The 22,234-nt window shown below is 42.6% G+C and overlaps 1 protein-coding gene and 1 long non-coding RNA gene across 15 annotated transcripts in view; one reads left to right on the forward strand and one right to left on the reverse strand.

Moving 5' to 3' along the window:
* The window catches only part of LOC119481199 (collagen alpha-1(XXV) chain), a 178,416-nt gene that overhangs the window by 148,784 nt on the left and 7,398 nt on the right, over positions 1–22,234 (reverse strand). The window lies entirely within an intron of this gene.
* LOC119481227 lies at positions 8,746–20,984 on the forward strand. The gene is made up of 4 exons (XR_005205140.1): positions 8,746–8,885; positions 9,863–9,865; positions 14,361–14,372; positions 20,975–20,984. It is a non-coding gene; the product is annotated as an uncharacterized LOC119481227 (long non-coding RNA).

Here is a 22,234-nt window from a genome sequence, read left to right on the forward strand (position 1 = left end):
AAGCAGAGTTTAAATGTGAGCTGCAAAATGTGATTTTGACTATTAAACATTTAACAGGCATTTCTGTACATCTTTGAAATATAGGATTGCTTTCTATATAAAATGCATACACTGAGCACCTTACCTTCGACAAAATCCTCAGATTAACAGCCAATATTAACAGATCACATCTTAACTTGGATGACTCACTGATCGTGTGAAATGTTATGAAATATTGGGCTGTAATTCATACTGGACACTCGCAGACATGACTGCAGGTTTGCTAAAAAAGGAAAGGTACACAGCTACTGTTATGGCTCTCGTGTTCACAGCTGTCCACGCCTCGTTGGCAGACATCGCCGTGCCCTCCCCCCGTCTGAAAACATAACAGCACCTTCTCCGCTCGTCTTTCTGAGGTTTAAAACTCATAATTGACAAAGGTTAGTGCTACAAGACATGTAATTAATTTACTAAATACAATAGTGTCAGCCTTGTAAATGTTCAAGTAATACAAACAGGCCTACCAACGAGAAGAAATCCTTGTATATTCATGAACCTTGTATAACCAAAATCTGCCATGTAGTGTTTTACTAACTAGGCAGGTAACCTTCCTGCCAGAATAAATCAATGACTCATTAAACACAACCCATCTGCCTGCTTTGAAGGCATCTGAAAACCTGACAGCAGGTGCATACTCCCTGTACCTTTTCATAAAATCGCTTACACCTTTGAGGTTATTTTCTAATCCTCGCAGCGAAAAAAAGGCTGCGTTTCAATTTCCGTGTGTGAAATTGAATGCGAGGAATCCAACCATGTATGCCACAAGCTTCCTAAAAGTTGTTTTTTCACAGTCGGATGAAGATGCCTACATTGCTGAGGGGACATTTGGTGGGCAAAACAACCACAACTACGGGGGATTTCGGCATTGAGCCCAGTTGTTGTGGACTTTGGAGGGAGCCAAAGTGGGAACAGGTGCATGCCACTTGGATGCCTGCTGGACTGTGTGCAAACGAGAGCACGCTTTAAGCTAAATACAACAAAAGGTACATGAGAGACAAATTTCAAGGAGGTGTGAGATGATGCCTGAGATAAACAGTTACTCCGCATGTGTTCAACTCATCAATCATCCCGATACATTTGGGATTTGAGTGAAAAAGAGGGAATCAGCTGCTAGCCTGAGTGTTGATCCTCAAATTCCAATAGCAGGTGTTGCTGAATGGCTCAGTATCCAGGGTTTTGTGGGTGCTTTACCACATGACATGTCCCCACACGGAAATGACCATGTTGAACGCATGTACAGCTGTTGCAAACGGGGATGGATACAGAAATACCCATGCTTAACTTAGGGTACCAATGCAGACATTCTGCACAACAGGGTTTCTCATTGATCTCTCCCATTAGCACCAATATTCCCTGCTGGCATCTATTGCAGAGGATGGATTTGCACAAAGTCGGCCTCTAGGGATCGTGTATATAATCGACATAGCTATTATAGACCTAGAAGCTTTGATACATTACTGTCTTTCCGGTTAGTCTGTCCGGTTAGCCTGGTGCTAGTAACAAGAACCTGATTATAACATACCAAAGTTACAGTCGTGTTCTCAGCGCTAAGCTACACACCATGAGTAGGCCCATTTACATGTTCTTATAACTCTAGTATTACACTTCACTACATCACATGCACAAAGCAGCTGCCTCGCTGCAAAATCTAACATGGGCCATATAGACGGCGGGAAGCTGAAGACTCTGGGGTTTGAGTGTGCGGGTTCAGCGAACAAAAGAAGTATTGATTACACCACGCTGGGTTGTTTCTCCCCGAAGGTTTCTAATAGTTCCCACATTGTAAACATTTCAACACAAGACTTCATTGGAGGGGATGTTTCCCAGAAGAAGGGGCAATCGTTGGCACCCATCAATCCCGTGGTACAAGAGTGTGTTTTGGCCTGACGGCGCTGGTAACTTAAGAGCGAGAGAAAGAGGATGGAGGGGGAGCGGATGGACAGCCGAGGAGGAAGAGAATCCATGTCCCTGCAGCTACGAGGCACAGCACATGAACTGGTTCCCCAAGATTTACTAAATGTGTTGGCGGCCAAGGTTTGTACCACATACACAAAAGAAAATATGCTCAAAGAAGGCAAACGTTCTATTTTGGTTTAGGGCAAAAAACTAAATAACACTTCTATATAACCCGTGACACTTATGTCTCTTGGCGTTTCTTGACGGAGACAGAAACACTGGCATCTCGTGGTGGTTTGCTTATTTAAAGGCCGTTTTGGAGAAACTATATATTGTGTGCAGCAGCCAGAACAATCCAAAATGTACGAAGAGTGAGTCGGTTTATTCAACGCAGTCGTAAAGGTACAAATTTGACATTGGTGTTTATTGAAATTACCTGGTGTGGAAAGTTGACCGGGGTTGTTTTGGGGATGTAAAGCCAGCTGGAGACTAACGTCCTACCACACTTTGCCACCTCACCAACAATCCAAGAAATGTAAAGGTTGGATTGTTGAGCATGCGTCTCGTTCGCCAAACCTTTTTGGAGCATTGACTATAGCATGTGGGCTCCTCCCGTCTCTTTAAACAAGCACAGGAATTGTATAACTATCTGTTTTATGCTGTACAGTGCAGATGCATCTTCTATACAGTGCATTACAATGGAGATACCGCAAATAGTATTGTTAAGATTACTTTCAGCACCGTCTCTCTGGGACTTAAGCATCGCAACAGATGGGCAGAAATCTCATGTTTCTGCCCCCTGTTACTATTTTAGTCTCAAGTGTTGTTCTGCTGCCTGCCTCACAATTCTGACGAGAGCTCTCTGAGGTCAAAGGCCTTGTCCGCTCTGAGGGCACCAGACCATAAACAAGTGAGTAGCCATTTCCCAACTTCTCCTTCTGTTTGTCAGCGCTGACGTCAGAGCGTGGGCATCTGTGGCATTTCCAAGAGAGTATTTGGAAAGGTGGCGACTGATAGATGAGCTTGGGGAGTCATCAAACGTGGCTCGGGCCGTCTGTCTCTGAGCCTTGCCCGTGCCAGACAGCAGAGTCTGCTTGTCTGCCTGCCCACCCACCCGCCTGCAAGTCCAGGCTTTGGCAAATCTCGCCAATGCTGAGTGGCTGACGTGATGGCACGGTGTCGTATACAAGTGTGCAGTGACCAAAGGTCAGTGCAACCTGGAGCTCAGCCATCGGCCTGCATTCACCATTCATTGTCACCAATTAAACAACTTCACTGGTTAAAATACACTTAATTAATCAATATTTACAGCACATTCCTAAGAATAACCACTATAAATGCTATAATCAGTGATGGGTGTCATGTTTTAAACACTTTTGGGGATAACAGCATTTAAGGGTAAATTGAAGTACTATCTTTTATTTCATCTTTCATTTCGCTTGCAATAAGAAGGCTGTTCTTGCTTTTAGGAGTACGCTATGTAGTCTGTATTGACTGCAATGTAAACATATCCGCATAAATATACTACGCTTGGAGCTAGTGACGCAAAAAAGTGAGAAAGGCCGCTTATGGTGGGCCGGGAGGGGAGGTAAATGGGTTCAACAAACACAGGACTTTTAACCAGGACACCAATTTTCAAATCCTAAAGTGTCATTGAGTTATTTTGAAGTTACATTAGTGAAGTTTGTGGCGTGTTTTTTAGTGAAGTTTGTGACGTGTTTTCCGCGCTTTTGTTACCTTGTTTCCGTATGTATTTTCCTTAATTTACATACTTATTTTAAGCTCAACCATGATGTTTTTCCTAAACCTAGGTGGTTTTATTAAACCTAAACCTAACTGCGGCTGTTACCGTATTTTTTTACGAGGGGCGGAATGTCCTTGTAATGTCGTGCTATTTATACGCCTTCCCGTGAGATTGTGTTGTTCAAATTGACCCAAAGAAATAAATGACCCGCAGAACTATAAGTAGTACTCTGACTTCTGATTGACTATTTGACTTCATTTGTCAGCCCTGGTTGAGCATACAAAGCATCCAAAAAAAAAATCTACATTTATGGATCAGTGCTCTCTTTTGTGTCCAAAGCTACAAAAGCTGCCAAAACTCACAAGCCACTTCCACAAACCTGGTTATTAATTGCTCCATGCTGTTTCATGATGGTGAAAGAAAACACCCAGACAGTCTCCTGTAGCCAGTGGAGTAGAACCTCAAAGGATATGGATATTAGGCTCTTGGTTTTGGGGGCGGCAAAAAAAGAATTACCATGACATAAAATCATTTGAAAAATCTTTAAGAGAGAAAACATAACATGATCCTGCAAGATTAGAACAGGAACAAGTTTTGCCAGCGCAAAAGTTGAGGTGGCACAGAAGTACTAATTGAGGCTGTCAGGCGTTGCCAAAGCCACTTTGATATGGACCACTGCACAGCTGCAAGGAGAGTGGACTGTCAAAATGTCCTGAGCGATTGTTTGAGTGGAAGATGGACTAGAATATCTACACACGATAGACTGAGGATTAGATTCTCCAAGGTGTTATATAAACTTCAATCTCTTGTTTCACAAGGACACAAATAAAAAGTGCTACACACGCCTGGGGTTGTTGGGTTTAAATGCTCCTGAGCAGAGGGGGGGGGGGCTCATTGAGCATGCTTTGATACAAGTAGGTGATGAGTCATTATTGGATTTTACAGCATGTATTGGGCTTGACTGATGATACAATAACAAGCAAAGCAGGACAAACGGAGGAACCAAGCCATGCTGAAACACGGGCAATATTATGCACAATATGGTAGCCATATCCTATTGACACCCCTCGAGGGTAAACACAGACAAAGAACAGAAGGAACACACGAGCCAGGCTTTTCGGCTCCCCCTCTCTCTGTCATCTGTTTTCTGTTTCGCTGGCGCTGTCTTGGCTAAACAGCAGCAGCAGCCGGGACAGGCCTTGCGGCGGAGCTCCAACACTCTCACCTTCTCTAATCCCCCCAGCACAGCCACCCTGGTGCCGCAGACAAGCACCTGTCTGCGGGGATTCATTCGGACTCGTCCATACATTAGACGCCTAATAACTCCTCATTAAGCATAGATACAATCTCTGAGCCATTCATACATGAATTAAGTGTGGCATGATTTCAGTAATAGTTCAAGGAATTATGGCTGCATTGATTTGCTTTGTTGAGTGATTAATCACTCTTTTTTTCTTCTTTGAATAATCGGTTCATTTAGTCTAGAAAATAATAATAGAAAAAATAGTCAAAACCCCCCAAAAATTTAATTTACATGATATAATTCAGAATAAAGGAGCAAAATCTTAATATTTTCGAAGCTGGAATAAGAGAGTATTTGGCATTTTTTCTTGATACATGACTTAAAAGGTAGCCTGTGGAGTTATTGACCACTAGTTGCACTATGGAACAATGTTTTATGAGTGTGGCCCAAAGACTGTATATATCGATGGATGACGCCACTTCCTCCTACTTTACGCCAGAGTCTGCGCAGTAGTGATCGGGGGACTAGAGCCGCGGTATCGAAGTCCCGCCCACAAACCCAACCGAGCCAATCACGAGCCGAGCACGGCTGCAGCTAGTTAGCATGAGCCACCTAGCTGCCACGTTAGCACCAACAGCTGTATATAATGTATATCATAATATAATGATAACTACATTTATTTTCAAATCGACACACGTTCTATTACACAGACTCGTGACAGTTGTGAAAATTTAAAGTTACACCTCTCTTGTACAATTCCCGAGCCTCCGGCTGCGAGCCTATTTCACTCAGAGCAGCCGTCAATCATGACGTCTCGCCCCTTATCAGAGAAATTAACACTTGAACATACATCAGTGTGATAAGAACTACCTAAAATGACAGAAACCATCTTTAGAAAAAATGTATTTGCTATTTGTATCGCTAACATGGAGGGGGTCGGCGTTATGACCTGTACGGCAGCCAGCCACCAGGGGGCGATCCAGATGTTTTGGCTTCACTTCGGGAGCTGACATGTCGTCTATATACAGTCTATGATTGTACGTGTGCAAGCCAGCGGGTGACGCTATACACATTCCTCACCAACAGTTGGTGGTGATAGCTTGCAAAGAAGAATAGCAATGTGCCAACAAAGGCAGTAGAAGAGTGCCAGCATCGATGTAAACAATGTAGGCTTTCAAATATGTTTTATGAGGAGGGAAATGCTTTCAACATGTTTGTTAGACTTTTAGTAAGACACGCTGAATGCAAACAGAACTTTTGTGAATTTACAAGAAAACTCCACAGGCGGACATTAATTCAATCGATAGGTTATCAAAATGATAGCTTTATTTTCTGTCAATTAACCAATAAAATGAAACGTCAGCACCGCTCTGATTAACTCCACACGAACACTCTTAGTTGACAAGAGAGTCGATGCACTTTCTCGAGCCCCAATAATTATAGTATCCAATACATGCCTCAGGTTTTAAAGACAACTTTTTACAGCTCGTACATTCCAAGTACGAGCCGTGGGCTTGTGTCAGCTTAGTGGACATCTATCTCCACCACCAAGTAATTTTAAGGAAAAGGTGTTAATCCTCCATCTTGGCAGCCATATAGATACATTGGACAAATGCCACGCTAATCCTCCATTTAATGATTGCTAAAGTTTGTCCTGCTCTTCAGGGAGATCTAGTATTCTTTTTGCTGATACATGACCCAACAGACCAAAATTCAAATGGGATACTTAAATTAACAGTAAGCCTATAAAATAATACTCGCTTGATAAAATTGAAGTGCCTGACAAACCTTATCTCGACTATATCAGGGAATTACACACTGAAAAGTAAGGGATTAAAGGTGTTCAAGTTTGGGTATGGACCATAAAGAGCATATAAAGTTAAAGGGGACCTATTATGCTTTTGTGCTTTTTCCCTTTCCTTTAGTGTGTTATATAGTTTTTGTGCATGTAAAAGTTCTGCAAAGTTACAAACCCCAAAGTCCACGCCAAAGGGAGTTACTCTCCCCCACAGAAACACTGCTCCTGAACTGCCTGAAACGCCTTGCTTGTAGTCCCGCCTTTTCTTCCATAACGTAGTGATGTCACCAAGTAACACATTTGCATAAAACCTGCCTAGCGGCTAGTTTGGCGCGCCCTCGAACAAAGCTAGTAAGAGCGGATCGGAGTCCGAAGAGTTTGGTTTCGTTGGCCAATCACAACAGAGTAGGTCAGCTGACCAATCAGCTGGTATGAAGGGGAAGGAAAAGGTTTTTTGAATATTAAAGCATGTAAACATGTCTAGTAGAAACCCAAAATGCAATTATGCACCTGAAAATGAGCATAATCGGTCCTCTTTAACGTAATTATAACATAACAACAACAACTACTACAAATGCTGTTTAGTTCAATGCCTTTGTATTCAAGCTAGACTGAAGGAGCTCCATGAAAGGAAGCAGGCTTTTTTCAACACTTCCAGCTTGCTAATATAAAATAAAAATCTGTGAACCACAGCTGGAGACCTCGTAACCATCAGCCATTCCTTAAAGGAAGCTTCTGGCTCACTATTATTTCTAAGTGTCATTTCGCTCCTGAACAGAGCCTCTGTTGTTTCCAGTGACATGCGTGGTGCGCCGCATTCACTTAATGAAGCATGCTGACTTCCTCACTCCCCAGTGTGCCTGCACGGCCTCTCGGAAGACTGTGGAGTGTGAGGAGGAAGGAAGGAGGCTATAAAAGGACACTAAAAGAGACTGCAACGCAGGAGAGTCGGGCGAGCGGTGCCCTGCTCGGCTTGTTTACCACCAGCTCCCCGCTAATGTGGAGCCTTAAAAGCTCAAGTGTGGCTGATTTGCGTCGCATGCAAGAAGGTGTGTGAAAACCAACGTGGGACAAATTTTAAACTGGACCTCGCTGTGTCTCACCAAGTGTTAACCAAAGCCTGTGACACATGTGGTCTTGTTCACAATTGTATAATTGAGTAATGGCTTTCGAGAGCCTGTTTACTTTAGGAATCTGTGCGCTGCTACATTTTCCAACATACTCTAATCTTTTATCCCCGATGTGTAATCCTCTCTAACTGGTGTCTCTTTGCTTTTCTGGAGGCGTATTACCAACCAATCTGCGCCTCCTTTAGTAAATTTACAGAAACTCCCCCACTGCAACTGAGGTTGTGTAAACCCGAAAAAAAAATCCACTGCAACGGTCTGTGATAGAGTCAAGACACGGTCTTGTCTCAGAGCCCCGTGAGAGGATGGTTTCAATGAGCAGACAGGAGCACGAGCAGCGGACCACATGAGAAAAACAGTGATGGAAACCCCCTATGCACACACTGCAAATCAAAGCAAAGACATGTAAGTGTTTTTCCACACACTTTCAAGAGACGGGGAGGGATGGATCCAGACACTAGTCTGGACTCCTGTCAGTGTCTTGAAATTAAAAAGTGAGGAGTGTGATTTCTCATACGAAAAAGGTAAAGAAAATAGGTGCTGCGAACAAAGCACTGCCATTGAAAGATATTGATATTACTAGATTAAATATAGACTGACAAATTGAAGATACACAAGAAGACTATACATTTTATATAAAAGAAGATTAAACTGGAAGTCCAGGTCCAATTCATGCCAAAGAGGTGTAGCAACTAAACAAGCCTAAAAGGATCATTCTGATTTATTTGAAAGTTTTGGCATTCATTTCAATCAGTTGTGATGAAATTAGCTCGTAACTGCTAAAACATGAGAGCGTGCAACATCACTTTAATGCCAGACAGGGCAAAAAAACACGAGGCCAGAAGCTGCACCCGATTGGACTGTTATCAGGCCTTTAAATGTGTGTTATCGTTCGCTATGAGCATCATAGTTGTGGGTCAGTAGGGGCATACTAAGTCTAATACGTTGTAAAAGTTAAAGAAAATCTTAAAAGCAACACGTTCTAACATGTTGTAAAACTGTATGAAACGTTACATTTTGAACACAAATAAAAAAAATGTGTTTGGGCTTGAAATAAGTTTCAAAAGTGAAAGTGAAACTTGAACACAAAGACAATCATACGTTGTTTGTTTCACACAGGATGCAAACCTCGGTCTCCCCCACCCTGACTTCCACCCCATATGGAGTTTCACGCTGTCTATAGTACAGCGCCTCACGTCCGAGGCATATATTATTCATCATAATTACTACTGTCGCTAGATGGCGCTGACCTACTAGTGGGTGTAGCAGGGCTCTATTGACCCACATCTATGAGGCTGATAACCACTGATAACACCCATTTAATGACCCGATAACTGTCCAATCAGCTGGAAAAGCAGATCTCCAGGTGACATCTTTATTGCACATAGTCATTTAACCCATTGTTCATATAAAAATATTGACTAGTGCACCTTTAGATGTTCTGTTCACTAATGTTGTCATGAGACAAGAAGGTAAAAATGTGATTGAATTCACGCTACTGCCACAATGTTCAAATTACAGTAAATGGGCAACACACAATTTCTCCTAAATACATAGCCAATACAAAGTTTATGCTAATTCCACAAAATACGACAAGTGTGTAACGCCAGTGCTACTGTTGTATATAGCATCGCCCGACATCTCCTGCATTCATGGACAAGCTTGCTTCTGTACAGCCTGGTTTTTGATAAAAAAAACAGGGCCGGCTTTGATACCGAGTGCAAATATTGACTTCTCCTGGACGACTTGGCTGCGGCCATGGGGTTGAAGGGACGCAGACCTCCCTTGCTCCCAGGGCCCTGCTCCCCACACCTGCTGTGGTCGGCGGCCTTATTTACACCGGCACCAGTTGGAAACGTCAGCCCGAGATGCACGGGGCTCATAGGTACACACATACACAGTGCGTACATATAGACACCGACACACACTCTTCTCTGTTTCATCTCCAGCCCAGGGTTTTTTGAGAGTCTGACAGGGCCTGCTTTCTTGGTCAGAACTAGGAGCCGTGCCAACAGTCTGTCTAACCTGAGCTTGAATTTCTATACGCACACACCTACACACACAACAGCCAAACAAGCTACAAGACCTAACTGACATATTCAATATTTTAAGACATCAATAATGGGCAAAAACATGACCTGTTTCATCTCAGCTGCAGTTTAGGGTTTCAGAGGCGTCTAATGGATGCGGCGAGTGCAGGTAAAATCCCAGCTAGCGAGACAATACCAATCATTAAGTCTCACTGGAGAGAAAACACACTAAATTACTCAGGATGAAAGCTTTGCAGGACTTTGACACTTTGTCACAGCAGATAAAACAGTGTACCATTTACCATCATCAAAGCCTGCTATACAGAGAAGGCACAGTGAACTCTCAGAGGGCCTGCTATTTTCATCAACCATTTAATGTGGCCTCCAAAGACATTTGTATAATTTATCATTCCGAAGCGTCACAGAAAACCCTTTTGCAGAGAGCATGCTAAAAAACTCTGTTTGTTTCCTGTTTTTTTTTCCCCCCTCTAACTTTGAAGCAAAAAATAACTAAATCTTTTTTTCTGTTTGATGAGGGATTCAGTGACCTGAACCTTCTCATGAGGGATCCATATCAGCAGCGCACACACAGGCTGCTCCGCTTAAAACAAAGTGGGTTTTTTTTTGTTCCCACCAGTCTCTTTCTGTGTTTGTCATTGCTGCTTAATTTTGGTGACTTTTTTCTCTCACCCAGTCGATAAATCAAGTCAATAGCTGTAGAACCCAAACAGCTTGTTTCCCCATGCTGCTCTCATTGAAAACTGCAGAGAGCCTTTGAGCAGGATAAAGAGTCGATTGGACGGAGCAGAGGAGGGGCCGCGTCGGTAGAGGAAGGGATAAATGTCTCTGTGAGTCATAGATTGCTTGTAAAAGACAAATTTGCTCCTGGTTGTAATCAAACAGCTCGACAGGTCTTCTATGCGATGGCTGACAGTAGCGAAAGGGTTTTTTGAGCAGATAACCCCCGTCAATTAGAGAATATTTTTGCAATGGCTCGTTCTGAGCCATCATCGCAAGCGTGGGGAGATCTCATTTGAAGAGTGCAGAAAGGGGGAAGTAGAAAAAAAAATCCTGGCAGCCCGAGTGCAGACAGCAGCACAAAGAGGCGATTTGAGTGAACAATTATTAGGCCGCACCAGACTTGACTGGTTTGTGTGCACATGGGAAATTCTTTCGCACATGGCAATTAAATACGGGTGGGTTGGGAAGGGCCTTGAACATGACCCAATTTTGACATCAAGAGGTGGCAAGCAGTGCCTTGACGATGTTTTGGTGACTTTTGCGTAACCTGTTTTTACAAGCAATTTGCCTCATTTTCAGACTTATTACCCTTCCGTTTGGGCCTCTGTAGCGTGGATGTAAAACTCTCAATGTAATAAGTATTCTGCACAGAGATGCACATAAGCTTTTTTCCCCCAACTTTAGTTTTATTTATATTTTTAGGCACAATTAGTGGGTCGATTGTACAGGAACAGGATTTTCCAGTAACACATGTACGTAATGGATTTCATTTTATAAGCACACTGATGGACGGGGGCCTTTGTGAACCCATGTTCGAAAGAAACGCTGCAAAAGTGCCCTCTTGGATGCCCCTGTGATAGATAAATCCTGAAAAGGGCCCTCTTGGGTGCCCTTCCAGTGGCGAAAACATGATAAAGTGCCCTCTAGGGTGCCCTTCTAGTGGAGAAAACATGATAAAGTGCCCTCTTGGATGCCCCTATGATAGATAAATCATGATAAGTGGTCTCTAGGGTGCCCTTTCAGTGGAGAAAACATGATAAAGTGCCCTCCAGGGTGTCTTTCCAGTGGAGAAAACATGATAAAGTGTCGTCCAGGGTGCCCTTACAGTGGAGAAAACATGATAAAGTGCCCTCCAGGGTGCCCTTCTAGTGGAGAAAACATGATAAAATATCCTCTAGGGTGCCTTTCTAGTGGAGAAAACATGATAAAATATCCTCTAGGGTGCCCTTCTAGTGGAGAAAACATGATAAAGTGCCCTCTAGGGTGCCCTGGAGAAAACAAGTTGCAGTGCACTAATGAGTGTCCTTAAATGGAGAAAACATGATAAAGTGCCCTCACGAGTGGCCTTAAAATGCAGAAAATGTGATGCAGCGCCACATAAGTTATAATACATGCTAGGCAGCCTGACATCACCACGTAACGGAAGAAAAGATAGGACTTCAACAAAGGCATTTCAGGCAGTTTAGGAGCAGTGTTTCTGTTGGGAAGATTAACTCCCTTTGGCGTGGACTTCGGGCTTTGTAACTTTGCAGACCTTTTACATGCACAAAAAAACTGCATAACACGCCAAAGGAAAAAGCTCAAAAGCATATCACAAGAATAAAACCAACAGAAATATAGAATAAAATAAAAGAATAAACACATTCTTTCCTCAGCTTTGTCAGATTGAAATTTGGTCTAGGTTGAGCCCAAATTACACATCTCAAATTGACTGCTCTGACACCAGATCTGCCGAGGCATTAGCAGTCTTGGTGCGAATGAGGGAAGTCGTTTCTCCACTTCCTCTCGTGTTGACTTTGGCCGGCGCACGCTAATCCGAGAACAGGCCGGAGGGGAGCACTCTACCTGGAGCAGAGTGTCGGCAAACTTTAAAAGAGAAAAATGTAGTATGAATTCATTTTTCTTCTCTTGTAAGCCCTCGAACGTTGCCCCTTTGCACTTGCGGCACATCTTAGCCTCTCAGTGTGCTTTTCTTTCAAGCCAGCATGTAACCACAAATAAAAATTTATGTCCAAAAAACTGTAAAATATTGAACCTCTGATCTCCATCCAGCTCACTGCATATACTGACTGAAAGTACGCAGGCTATGCAGGCTTCTTCAAATTCAGCAAAGCTTGCTAGTATAAACATTATGCCCAATGCAGCGGGGCAGTTTGCAACCTAAAACTCTGCAGCTCTGACCTCTGTCAGCACTGTGCCCTGCCTCAGGCGGCACCTCTCTGGGGTCGCTTCATATCCGCCCCACTGACTTTGTCTTGCCACCACCAGTACAAACACAACCAAGAGGCCAAGATTTGAAGAGGTGGTGATGCGTTTCAGCCATCTTGGTGTATTCACTCCATGGTGGAAAGCCAAAAAACACTTTGCAATGCTCTTTACTGAATATCCACGTCAGCAGGGATTTACTATCATTTCATTCACTTCATTCAACTCCGCAGCGTTGTCCTAAACTGCAACTGGATCTCGGGCGGGCAAGATGGAGATTTATGGGTACGACATTCACAAGCAAGAGTGCCTTACCTCCTACGGGACTCTGTGTTTCTTTGGTTTAAATCTTGAGTTGCACTGAGTTACGTCGTGTTATTCCCTGTTCTCACTCCGACGAAAACCTACACCCTCATATTATTGGGACCTGACATCTTGCAGTAACGCAGATGCTGCGCCAGCTCCTGCCAACTGACCTCCACCTCAAAAAGCCACTCCAAGTTCATAGGTGGGATAGCCAATAGTGCATGAATAACTGCTTCAAGAATAACAAGTACACGATCGAGTCCATTACGCTGGGGATCTGACTGCAAACCCACACGTGCGCAAGACTTTCCCTCTCATTTATTATATCGCATGAAGGGAATAAAGCATGTTGAAACTGACAGCGAATGCATGCTGAGGCTGAAATCCAATAGTCGATTTGGGTGTCAGTATGTTTATGAAATGTTCTATATTCCTTAAATTGATATTACACATGCATTTGGCACTGGGGGAAAAATAAACTAATCTGGTCACCATCTTGCCCTGGGCGCCGTGGCAAGTTCAAACTACTGGCATGTCGTATTTAATCAGTTGAAATGCACGTCATGTAAAGTCATGTCTCTTCTCTATAATTTTTTCCTATGGCTATTAAAAAAACAGTGGCAGCAGAGACAGGGAGAATGCTGGGAAGGTAATTTGTTTTGAAGGTCAAGGGCACGGTGATGGATCCCTGCTCTTCTTTTGCTGTTTAGCACCGAGAAAGAAGTAATCTGTACCTGAAGCACTACAAATCAGTCATGCTGACACTCAGTATTATCTGCTAAAATGGAACATTTTTTTCTTTCAGAGATTGACAATAAGTGATAACCTTGACTACAAAACACCTCTAGATTAAACCATAATCACCCAGTGGTGTGGTGTCAGTCAATTTTCCCACCAATTCTCACTGTGGTTTGCAGGGTTTCAGTGCTGCAGCTTCAGACTATCCACTTATTTGCACACAACCACTGAAAACACTTGGGGGTGGGTGGGCGTACTTATGAGACAATAAACATTTACAGTGCGTTAAAAAATTTAAGGAGCAGGGATGGCTCAAATTAAGCCACTGACTTTTGCACAATTTATCTTTGTCCATCAACAGGTGCCACAGAGGGCAATATGGTCGTATAGGCCACAATCTATATCAATCCATATAAATAGAAAGCATAGCGTACTACCTACAATAGAACATCCAATTTTACTTGCACGTTATGATATATTTCAACACTTCCAGTCAGGTATATGCGTAGAATTTCCAGCATGTGTTGAATTTATCCGGTTCATGCTCTACCTGAAGCGCCCTGCAGCTAACACAGCAGGTGGTGCAATGCTCTGTGGGAAACAGCACACCGACACTGACAATCTTGTTGAGAAGTTAACTTTGTATTTCAGTACAGCAAGTACAGTATGCAAATCTATCCCCCCCCCTCTCCTGAGATGTGAAACTGCTTGAGATAGTAGCACGGCTCATGGGAGGTGGCTCATTAACCTGGATCCAGACAAAGCCCTGCACGACATCATGTTGATTGTGAAAGAGGTTATTACTGTAGGTGGAGGGCAACTGATTGCAATGTCTGGGTTTCAGAGCATTATCACAATTCAGGCTGTTCTCATACGATAAATAATGCACTCTAATTCGTATGTATCCCATAAAATCAATTCACATGTAATTGTAATCCAAACCACAATCTTGTCCTAAACCTACCTAAGTAGTTTTGTTGCCTAAACCTAACCAGGTATATCTTTTCCTAAAACTACCTAAGTAGTTTTGTTGCCTAAACCTAACCAAGTACATCTTTTCCTAAACCTAACTAAGTAGTTGTATTGCCTAAACCTACCTAAGTAGTTTTGTAGCCTAATCCTAACCAAGTCAATCTTTTCCTTAAACCTATCTAAGTAGTTTTGTTGCCTAAGACTAAGTAGTTTTGTTGCCTAAACCTAACCAAGTTGATCTTTTCCTAAAGCTAACTAAGTAGTTTTGTTGCCTAAACATAACCAAGTACATCTTTTCCTAAACCTAACTAAGTAGTTTTGTTTCTTAAACCTAACCAAGTACATATTTTCCTACACCTAAGTAGTTTTGTTGCCTAAGCCTAACTAAGAAGTTTTATTGCCTAGACATAACTAAGTTGTTTTGTTGCCTACACCTAACCTAGTCAATCTTTCCCCAAACCTAACTAAGTAGTTTTGTTGCCTAAAACTAACAAAGTTGTTTCCTGTGAAGACAGAAGTTTATTATGAAAAGAATGTATGCATGTAACAAGCGGAAATTGACACAAACATCACGTGTTCCTGGACATTCATAGGGAGACGCACAAAAAATGAAGAATACGTTTTCAGAAGATATCATACGAACGGTTGTATGACGATATATTGAACCATTGCATTACATAAATTTGGCACGTGATTTTGCCCAAAGACACCTAGATTTTTTTCCCACAATTAATGGATGCCCTGCTCCACTACCTGAAGAAGGCTACACTGTCAGCCACTATGTGCTATAAGCAAAATATAAGGTTGAAGCTAGATCAGTGCTACGACAAAGAAAGAAAGAAAGAAACAGACATGACGCACAAACTTCTCAAACAGTGCTCTAAACTTTCCCTAAACTTTGTGTGTGAGATATATTATCACAAAATGTCCATATTTGAGATAAAAACCCATATAAAACAAATATATTTCCGAAGTACGGAATTTGGGTCATGTCCTAAGAAATATATGAATATAAATGAATGCATTAATGTAAGCACTAGAATGTAGAACACTTTAAAAAGGCAACTCCGCTGACTTTTTTGAGTATGTGCATCATTTGGACGTTACGTTCAGCATAAATGATCATTACGCTGTTATGTTTGCAAGGAAAATGTATAAAATATGTATGAGGTATTCTGATTTACAATCTCATAACATTTCCACTCAGTATGCGTAATTCATTAAAACCTAACACACACCAGCGCATGAATGCACACGGGCAACTCATCGACCTCAGAGCGAACAGCATGAATCCAGATGAATGGCATTATCAACTGAGATAATCTTTCTTCAACAGTGTGCCCTGGAAAGGGGGAAAAATATACCCTCAACTTTAAATCTGTCGAAGTATTTCATTTCTTGTGACTATTTTTTCTGTATTAACACTGAATACACACTTATTTGAATTCAGCACAAGAACAACAAAGACCTTTTCGCTGGTTCAATTGACCTTTACTGTTGCTACTACGCCTGTCAAGCTTTCGGTTTTAGCACTGCTCGTATATCCCTTACAATGACAACGGTGGCAGATTTACCACTTGAAATTCATAGTAATTTTTGGGACAATGGGTCTTTGATTTCACAAGCTCTGTGTTGCCATTCAGTTTAAACTGAATAGCAACACAGAGCTTAGATTTATTGTTAATATACTCTAACAGACTTTGAGGGTGTGGACTAACTGTTGTATTTGGCAAGTTCTGGTCTTCTTTCTAATGAAGCCCAAAAAATGATGTAGGCCCAGTTAGCTAAGTAGTAAGCTTTACATGTCAACGTTTGCATCTTAAAGCTACTACGACAAACTTTCCTTTTGTGTTGATTTTGGCGGTTCCTGTGGACAAAAGTGGTAGTGTTTCCGAATACCAGATTCCCTTTAAAAAAAAAGGATAATTTTACTGCAGCAAGGTCTGATGGTCTGCCCCGCCCAGTCCTGGTTCTGCTTCTCCCATGCCTCTCTTCTCTTTAGCAGGCCCAGCAATACAGCCTGGGCCTCCAGCAGCGTGGTGTCGTTGTTGGCTCCCAGCGGGGACCAGCAGAGCAGCGAGGCGAAGCTCTGCTCCTGGCTCCGACTGCAGGTCGAAGACGGCAGTGGAATTTGAATCGGTGTCTGTCCGGAGGCCCCGCTGGAGTCTGAGCTGAGGGAGTTTCTGGTGAACCTACGTGCCGTAAATCTTTTTGTCTAATTTTGCATGGAATCTGACCCGATGACATGCATTAGGAATAACTAAAATAGCCAGTATTCTCGCTGATGGTCTGCTTAAGTAGGCCATATAGAAGCATCAGTATTAAATTGAGACTGTTTCATAACCAGTTAAAAGTTCCTTATAGTAACTTTAAGTCATCGCTGTCAATCACACTGTTCAATCTATTCGTTGCAAATTTTATTCATAGATAATAATATACAACTCTCCAAAGTCTTGAAATACAAAATATCACAAAGAAATCCAAACCTTCACAGGCTGACTGTGCCTAGTTACTGTTGCTAAGCTATGATTGTACAATCACTGTTCGGGGAAAGGGTCATTTATTTCACCAATTCGTATCTCCTACTCCAACGTTTAGTTTACCAATGCATGTCTAATCTTACATAGGCTTAACCATAATCTAATTGCCACTTATCAAAGTAAGAACAGGCCAAAATGCTTTATTGTCTAAAAAGTTCTCAAACTTCTGGTCCACAACAGAACAGCAATGAAGTATGTAGACGAGCACAGTTCACATCGTTATTATGCCACAATGTCCCAAACCAGTAGGCGACCTCCATCTAAGACTAGAAATTATACTAACCTATTTTCAGGCAGCCATACGGAGCATCAGCGCCGTTTATCAAGCTGTCGAAAATTACAATTTAACTAGCCGTCTAGCCTGCTTGGACCATATCAAATGACCGCTCAATTAAATTAAAGTGCATAAGGTTGCCTGTCTCACCGCTGGGTTTTCCAGGCCTTAACTGTGGCTTACACAGCTGTTTCTACCCTCTTCTTCATCAGATACAAGGGGAGGGGCCCCCTGAAAGCAAGACTGTCTGCGCTACGACCAGACCATGAGGCAACTCTCTGCATATCGATCCATCTTTACTGACACAGACATGCATGTACATTCAGGTATAAAGGCTAAATTGGCAAGTTGCCACTTCCCCGGGCACTGTATTGTTTGTTTGAGCCAAATTATTTGATTGCATGTTCTAGATTAATTGCATGCTAAAGGGGAAAGAAAAAAAAGTATTCATAAATATTGAGAAAAAATACCTTAACATAAGCCTTAATTACAAAACCGCATTCCACACCATTTTTAACATCACAGCTTGTTGAGAAAATTGAGAATGAATGGCTTCAATCCATTTATGTCATGCGTTCGCCGTCTCTTAATTTAGAAAATAAAATTATCCAGACCACAATATCATCAAAAACCCTTTGCCACTGGCAATAGATCTAGTTACAAAAGCTGCAGTGAAGGACTGTCACGCATGGCTGCATGTCGATGTGGTACTGGTGTGTCTGGTGCGAGTGTGCATATTGTGTTGTGTCCACGGGTGTACGGCAGCGTGTTTGTGAGTGCACATGGGCTCAAATGTTTGCTCGGTGTGTTTATTACCCTCTCAGATCTACAGAACGACTCGTATTTCATGTCACATTTAGCACAGCTTGGAGAAGCAAGAGCCGACTGGCAGAGTACACGTCCCCTGGTGAGCGGTGGTGAGGAGGGGGGGGGCATCGAACATGCCCTCAAGGTCTCAAGCAAGACATTCTTGTATCTTAAACTGAACATGGGGAGGGCACAGTGAAAGAGCAAGAGGGTCCCTGTAACTGACAAAACACCGTGGACCCCGGCGGTCTGATCCAACCGTTTGGAACGTTTGGTTTTCTTTGAGTCCAACCTCTTGGTGGCGCCCCAGGGGAGTCTGGGAGCATACATCATCTGGCCAGCCGCTGGGCAAACCCTGCTCGCCTCCATCACTTTTTCCACTTTGAGAAATCGCCTGAATCCCTGCTGTCTTTGGATAGCTTGAGGGATTGCCTGCTTGTTTTTGCTGAGACTAAATGGTTTGAAAATTGAAAAGAGGGCACTCCAAAATGTTGGCTCTAATAAATGCTTTGCAACCGCCATAAATAAATGCTCCAAAAGGGATAACTGCCAATGCTGCGTTGGGTGTAGATTGATATATCTAGCTTAAAACCCTGGACATTAAATAAAAGACAATGCTATTTTGGACTTGTGGTTAGGGACTGTACAAAAAGTATTTGGTGTGTTAGAAAAGGGGGAGGGTATTATCATTTTTATCTTATTTTAATTTATATATTTAATTTCATAAGGGTGCATTTTCACATATGCAGACGACAACAGTCCTGTCTCAAAGCCCTGATACAGATTTGCCCATTTTCAGAAACACAAAACATGTTGATCTTAGAAGTGTTTTGTGATTGAATGTTATCTCTGGCAAAGAGCGTAATGTCTATTCACTAGTGTATGCAATCAACACAAGGCAGAGCTGGTGCCTGGGTCCAATTCACACATTCAGTGCATCTGTTCATTTAATGGCTCATGGTTCAAAAATAGAAAGTGGGTGTGATGTCATCATGTGTTCCATGAAAGTGAAAATTAGCAATCGCTAATTTTCCCTTCTAATGTGCATGAATTGATGGCATACATTGTGAAAATGCATGTTAGTAAATGTTTAAATTGGGATGCATCATTTGCTTTGCCTTGCAGTTAATAATGGTGTTGTTGCGCTCTCTTTTTAAAGGGGAGGTTCAAATGAAAATATTAACTAGAGATGGAATCACACCAGCCGCAATGCAAAATCGGACCTTCCCTACTTCCTACCCCCCCTACTTCCAACGCCCTTGCTCGGACCACACCCATCTTCAAAGTCAGCCTTCATGTTGATTTCATCTACACACCTTTAAATTTCCAGGACTGCTTCTTGCACGATTGAGACGCTATCACGGTGACAAAATCTGTCCACAGACAGAAATATAAACATCTGGCATAGTACTCACAACCGCCTCTGTGGTAGTTCCCGCTACAGTAGGTGTCTCCAGGACCACATTATGCCATGATGACTCACACATACACTAACAAGGTGATAACAATACCGGCTGGCGGTTGGTAATAACACTTTGGAGGGTCTTTCTTATACATATAAGGCTCCACTCCCATCCCCAATAAAATGAAAAATTATTTTCATACACTCCCTTGCAGGTTTAGGCCCAACTTGGTCAAAGTAAGCTGTTTTTGGACTTAAAAACTGAACCTAACATGGAGCAGCTCTAAGCTAATGCTGCCCTCAGTCTGTGGACTTGCAGTAAATGATGCATACACACATATAAAATAAACAGACTCAGCAAACGCCATCCACGCATTGTTTTCAAAATCAAAAGACATCTTTTTAGGGATGCCCATGAATGGTGGCAAGACCATATTAACCGTAGTTTGCGTGTCAGGCACACGTTGGCAAAATTACAGCTTCCTGCCGTGGCATGTCCCAATGCTTTTTTTTTTTGCACGCCAGTCTGTTTTATTTGTAGTGCCTGTTTCTATTAGGCTGATGGAGTACAGAGCAGCAGCATCTGTGCCCCTAACCCCCCATCCTCCATGTCTGCTAGGGCTGAGAGGCCTGGGGCACAAAGCCACAGGCGGTGAGGAGGGAGGGGTGTAGGAGAGCATGCGGGGGAACGCCTCAGGGGTTCCTAGTTTTCTCTTTGCTTGTCTGGAGCCCAGAATTTCCATGACACGGGTGAACGCTGGCATCGTCGTGCTTTACTGGTGATTTGAAACTGATGACAGACACTGGAAAATCAGTCTTACATTGAAAACGAATGAAATAATGATTGTTTCAGGGAGACAGGCATCGAGGGCTTAATTGCGTTCTAAATCAGAGAGCATGTACAATGCAGTTTAAATTTGACATTTTGCTAGCATCATGCCAATAATGCTTCACAAATAGGAAATACTGACTGTACATCAAAAGTTTCATCTGGGGACCTTCAATAAGACAGGCTGGTAAAAGAAATACAATATATTAAAAAAGCATCCAGTGGTGGTTTCTTATAAACAAACAAGTCAGTCCATTCGCATGAAAAGGCGTATAAATGCCAGAACAATGCTAAGGGCGTTTAGCGTGTATGCCTATATTGATTATCGTGTGTCATTTGTACACCATGTATCCTGTACTGACTGCAATGTAAACGCATCCGCATATAAATGCTACGGTAAGAGTTAGTGATGTAGTATAAAAAGTGAGAAAGGCCACTTACAGTAGGTGGATGGGCCCAACAAACATTAGACTTTTAACCAGGACACTCGTGTTCGAGACCGTTGTTGACCGGTGTTTTATTTTGTAAGTTACTTTAGTGACGTTTGTCACGTGATGATCGTCACATGTTTTTTATTGACATTTGTGACGTATTTTCCGTAGTTGGGCTACGTTGTTTCTGTGCATATTTTATTTCGTTTACATACTTATTTTAAGCCCAACCACAAAGTTTTCCCTTACCCTAACTAAGTGTTTTTCTTGCTTGAACCTAGTGTTTTTTGGCGTACAAAACAGTGTACAAATGACACGCAAAAATGCTAAAACACATACTCATGACAAGCAGAATGTCCATGTAATGTCATGGTATTTATACGCCTTCCCGTGAGAGTGAGGGTTGAACAAGTCATGTTTGAATATCCACTTTTTAAAGCATTTAAAATCCTACAACTTTTAAATTGATGTTCACCAGCTATAGCACCTGTAGTTCAGTGGAATAATGTGCATCACATCATCCGCACGAGATGAAGAAAACAGGGACCCACTCATAGAGAAACAGCACCATAGCGCAACTCGAGGTCAGAAACCTCACAGTGAACCCTTAAGATGAGACAAACATTTCAGTGGCTATTGCAGTCACAGATACAGTATATCACCATATTGAACAGTAGGCCAGCTGTTCCACAAGGGTGTCACATCAGAAAAGGATTCCCCTTGTCTATTAAAGACTCTTTGAATATTGGCGGGTCAGGGATAATATGTGGGCTTGGGAAGGGAAGGGTGAACTTAAGCCATCACAAAGGAGACTTCAGTGGAACTTTCAATCCCGTGTCAGAGGGCAGCCAGCAGATGAGGCAGAGGGTTTGTGAGCCGTCTTTTGTGGAGGATTTGCCACCCAGCTCTGACAGAGGAGCACTGGATCCTGGGAGAAGGAGCATCAAAGGGAACCAATTCCCCCTCCCGCACTGGAGGTTACAGGGCAATGGAAGGACGGGTAAGGTTGTGTCACCGCCACCAAAATGACCCTTCCGTGATTCTTCTTAATTCTTTTCCTCAATGTTTAAACAACAAATGTGCTTCCGTGCAGGATAAAAAGACAGCATCTC

This window comes from Sebastes umbrosus, chromosome 22 (assembly GCF_015220745.1).
Source record: "Sebastes umbrosus isolate fSebUmb1 chromosome 22, fSebUmb1.pri, whole genome shotgun sequence".
NCBI lineage: Eukaryota > Metazoa > Chordata > Actinopteri > Perciformes > Sebastidae > Sebastes > Sebastes umbrosus.